A 5,384-nucleotide genomic window follows, 5' to 3' on the forward strand; every position below is an offset into this window, starting at 1 on the left:
GCCGCTACATGAAACAGAAACACGAGGCGACAAGTGTAGAAATGCCGTTTTTCTGCTCCCGGCTCCCGACTACTGAGCCGTCCTGTTGTTGCAAAGAAACCACAACTGTTCACATTTCTACAACATTTCAGCTTGCGGGTCATTCGTCGAGGAACACAAGGAAAAGAGCCAGTTGTGAAGCAACACAAGTGAGCCTTCCTTGTCTTTTTTAAGAGAAGAATATGGGTCTCCCCAGCAGGAGCGGAAGCACGTTTTCAGAGGCGGAAGGGAACAGAAAGACTTTTCATTGTTCAGAACTGCCCGCCGGGAGAACAGAGTTGCTTACAGCACTTCTGTCGTCCTTCATTTGTTACCTGCTTGCTTGCCGAGAGTGTTTTTACCTCGTGGTTGGAGGCACCGAAGAACGGAAAAGACTTCGTGGGGCAAGCACGCGTTTTAAGAATCGTATCGCATTATACAGAAAAGACAGTAGCCGACGGGCGAAGCAGGAGGATCGGTTGAGTTTTCTCGGTATTCTCTCCGTAACAACAAGAGAGGAATCTTCAACACCTGCTCTAGGTGGAATGGCATCAGCCGAGTTACGGAACAAGAAAGATTGACGGGGTGAGATCGGTGACGGCTTCGATCTTTTTTCCTTCATAAACCCCCATCTTGGGCAGACAAGACCATGTGCTACGAGTGATAACTGTAATGGTAGGAGTATTTAGCTCTTTTGAACTGATTTCTCACTCTTGACTAAGAAGATCTCTACCCGCAGGACTCAAGGCGAGGCGTACAAGCAAAAAGAAAAGGGCAAGCCGCTCTTTCCCTCTTCTTGTTTCCTCTGATTAACTTCACCCCTGGCTCGCACTGTGAAGATGCGCTCAGAGCTATAGTTTCGAATCGTCTGTCGTTTTCCTCTTGGTTAGGCCGACGGGCCAAAGATGAGATGGTCTGTGGAAAAAAAGCTCCTTAGAGCGAGTATGTGCAACTAATCCCGACGGTTTGTTATACTCGTGGAAACTTTGCCTTCTGCGTCAAGTGTGGTCGTGACAAGTCAATACCTCGAAGATGTCATTGTCGCGTGCTTCCCGGTCTCGTCTCCTCGGGCTTCGCTTCTACCAAAAAAGAAGACCTCGAATCAGATCTCTCCAGATCCGCACTTCTTCGCTAACTTCTGGGCGTCTATATCAATGAAAAACAGCGCGCAGTCAACTGCGGTGCTCCGCTCATCATGCGGGACTTCAGGCTATCCATCATCTTGACATTTACACGCGCGGACAGAAGTTCGGGATCCTCCCTCTCTTCCTCGGAATTGACAAAGGGGATTAGTACAACTGCTGGGAACCTTGTCTGGGTCCATTGCCCTAGTTATCTCTGTTCACCTGCCCAACCCGATCCTCTTCTCATCTTTTCTCCTTCCCCTCCGTCCGAAACGCCAGCACCCTCTGTAGTGGCGAAGAAGACTTGTCTGCTTGGGGCATTTCTTTTGGAAGTGTAGCCAGGTCCGCGGTCCCCTGTCTAACGAGCCTCCCGCTTGTCTGTCAAGACACAGCCTTCGCGCCTTGACTTCCTCAGAAGAAATGGGCGGCTTGCCAGGACTGGCTCCCCCATGTTCCTGCTTTCTGGTTCCAAAAGTCTCACTTGGTTCACTGGCTAGACCTCTGTCATTTCCCACCCAGGAGTCTTGCCAGGATGATGTCCGCACCACCTTCGCGATATAGTCGGCTGACAATAGAGATAGAACACTGGTATGTGTCCGCTCTATAAGGAAACTTCACCTTTTCTTTTGTCAGTCTCAAAGCAAAACAAACTAGCTGCTTACTCCGTGTAGCTCGAGTCCGTCCTTTTGTCGCGGTGAATGAAGTCAGGGCCACTGAAATGTCTCAACCCGACCAAACCAGTCCCTGCGCCTGACACAAACTGACAGGGCTCTTCGACCAGAGCTTTCCTTCTAGATTATTGCCTTAGTTTTTGAAACCTTCGCAAGGTGGCCCCCCCCCTCATAGGATGGGAAGCCGCTAAACATTGTTCGCCTTTGGGGCAATCTCAAATGTGGGAAGCTTCACTGCGAAAAGCTTGTGACGGACGAAAGGCTAGTTGATTCCCGCAACAACGTTGGGAGATAGCAAGATAATCGCATGAAAGGAGCTCCCAACAGGAAGACAAATACGAATTTGCGCGGCTCTCACTAAGTCAGTGTCTTCAATACTAAAGAGAAGCGAAATCATTCCTATACCCTTACAATCTTCAACTGCAAGCATTCTCTTGTCGACACTAAACTGCGTGATGCATGATGCTCGGTGGATGCCTACAGCGTCAGCTGCGCAGATCACTTGCACATGACGCACCATGACGAAAACAAGTATGAAGAATATGCGAAAAGAGGTGAGCCAAAAGAGCAGTCCGATTCTAAGACCACGGTTCTCTCGCAGAGATGCGCGGTCAGGAGTGGGTGGGAATCCGCAGCTCGACTCCAGCTTGACCGTGTGTGTCTTTCTTGTCGGGGCGCCAAAGAACCAAGAATAGAAAGTACAGAACAAAACAGATACACGGCTTCGCCAGCAGCTCCGGCTACGTTCTTTCTTTTTGGCTCTGCGTAACATCTGAAAAAGAACTCGCTCAGAGTTTCACAGCATGTAGAACTTTCTTTCATGGAAAGGAGTCTCGGCTCTCCGCTTGTCATCTCCAGTCTACCTCTCGTCTCATGGTGTCCCTAGCTTTACTTGGTTCTTCCAAACCTTTCTAATTTCTTCCGAATCGACTTCTACGGCAGTTGCGGGGCAGTTGCGTTTGGGTGGTTCTGCGTCCAGTCCAAGAAGAAATCGCTGTAACTGTACCCGAGAAACTCATTTTCCTGGTGAGTTGGTTCGACTCCTAACTAACTGTCTCTAGTTGAGAGGGGAAGCAAAGAAAGAACAGAGAAGACGGGAACGTATTCGCACAGCGCAAATTCAGGGAAGTGATCCTTATGGTAAGGGAAAGACTATAAATCCTTCCGAAACTGCTGAAACCTTCCTTACAGGTCAACCCGCCTCCAGATCTCGGAAGGAGAGGGGAGTTCCGCCTGCGCGAAGATCCTTATCTGAACCATTTCTGTAAGGACCCTTATGACCTCACAACTGACATGGCGCCAGCTCAACCGCGCACAACTGTTCTGACCTTCTCGAGCCTCACTTCAATGAGAGAAAGCACTGATGGCAAGACAAGAGGGTCTAAAGAATTCTTTAGCTACGATGGTTGCACAGCTGAGTTGGTAAGAGGTCCCGTAGTGATGCCATCAAACGGACATACGTGAACCTAAACCCACTTCACAAGCGAGAGCGTACGGTTTGTTCGAGTTTGGTGGGTTGTCAAGAGTCGCTGGGGAGGTCCGGTGCTCTGCTGGGGAGTTATTACAAGATTGCCAAGACGTACACAAAAGTAGGACGGGAAAGAAGAACCTTGTGGTATGCTGCTCCTGTAAGGAATCGAGAAGGGACCAGTCAAGTCGATCTCTCCGTGATTACACCCTACCAAGAAAAAGGACAGCTCTGGTCGCTGTCGTGAACGCAGAGAGATGCTCTAACCGCGCGTGCCCTCTCTTCGGTTTTGTCTTCTCCGGTTAACCCCTTCCTATCACCTCATGAACATCGACTCTTGTTCGTGACTACCTCTTTGACTGTAAGAAAGACACCTGATCCACACTCAGGCGATTCTGCGGTATGTGTTTGTAGATGTTGTCCGTGATCTGGAGGGACGCATCCTCCGACGGTTTCGCTATCCGCAGATTGGTTCTTTCGAAGTCTATATACATAATCCTTTTACAAATCAGAAACTGGTAAGCTGCAAGCCTAAGTTAAGCAGGAACTTCAAACGGCTGCCACCCCACCAAAACGGACGAGTCGAGTCATGGTTGATTTCGGCCTAGAACGATTAACTGCTTGACCGGAGACACCAGTCACCTGACGGACACTAGCCAAGCGTCTCTCCGGAGGTCGCTTGAAGGAACAGCGTTGTCGCGTTGCACGCGCTTCCGTCTTATGATCGCGTCAACTCAGCGTTACCTGTCTTGATCATCATCGTGGTCACGGGCCTCCTGTTTGCTTGATTCAACTGCCTTCTCCGGAAAAGTCTGCGCCTTATGTGCTGAGGGAAGGGCCTGGAGCTCTTTTCAGAAACTAGACTGTTGCCCACACTTCAGAGTGCTCGTGTTAAAGCAGTGATCGAGCTACTCTCCAGAAATCCCACTTCCTCAATTCAGAGAACACCTTCAGCCCTACTCGTCTCTACGTGGTACCGCAGTCGCGCTCTGCCCCCCCGAAGAGAGAGATGTCATTCAGCGTGTCTCTTCTTGACTGTTCTCAAATTTTACACCTTTGCAGTGTGTCTTCTCGAAGCTAGCTCTAGGCAGATGGCCGAATCCTACAGTAGTCGCGGAGCGAGTTAAGAGAGCCCTGGCTTCAGGGCCCTCTGTCTCGTTTCTCCTGTTCGGTTCACGCCCGGCTAGTGCAAAACCCCGCGCCACCAGGCCCACCGGCCTCCGGTCTCAGGTAAGAGAGAAGACCTAGGCAACTAAGCAACCTAGAAAGGAGGCGTTCTGTTCAGTGGAGACAGCCGCTAGAATGTCGTGAGAAGAAGCTGAAAACTTCTCTATTCCAAGAGGTTTCCGAGAAGCCAAGTAGTGGCAGAGTAAAGATTCTCTGCTACCCAAGACGCGATTGAAAGCACCAAGCGAAATTCACCTTTCCCTTTAGCGGGGGTGCGAAGAGTTCCCCTACTGATTCCATACCGCTCTTACTAGTTCTGAAGGCGAGAGAGAGGTAGCAACGTAGCAAGAAAGCTTCGGAGAGGAGACCATGCCCCTAACCTAAAGTAGAGCCTTTATTACAAAGGTTTGTAGAAGCGGGATCCGGCTTCATCCAGAAGGACTAGAGCAAGGGAGGATATATGGCTATCTGTAGGTGTGGCGGGCTCGCTTCTCTGCTTGCTTTAGTCTCCTCAGAGCCCTCAGTCCGCCGGCTCTCCTTCTTCGGAGTCAGGATACCATGGCGCAGCACCTGACGGTCCCGGCGGTCGAGATCCTTCACTTGAGGCAGAATCAGCCGATGGCACGAGTGCTCAACAGGAGGAGAAGGGAGACAAGAAGAAGAAAAAGAAGAAGAAGGGGGAAGAGGTGGAAACACAACCAAGCGCAGACACAGTCGCCTCGGCCGAGGATGAGGGCGGAAAGAAGAAGAAAAAGAAGAAAGATAAGGATGGGGGTAGTGCAGATACCCCACCACCTCCCGACGGAGGAGAAGAAGATGGGAAGAAGAAGAAAAAGAAGAAGGACAAGGGAGAGGAGACACCTCCTTCTTCGGCGCCTGGGAGCGGGGATGAAGAGGGAAAGAAGAAGAAAAAGAAGAAAGACAAGGATGGTGGTA

Source organism: Cystoisospora suis (genome assembly GCF_002600585.1).
Source record: "Cystoisospora suis strain Wien I chromosome Unknown contig_3797, whole genome shotgun sequence".
Taxonomy (NCBI): domain Eukaryota; phylum Apicomplexa; class Conoidasida; order Eucoccidiorida; family Sarcocystidae; genus Cystoisospora; species Cystoisospora suis.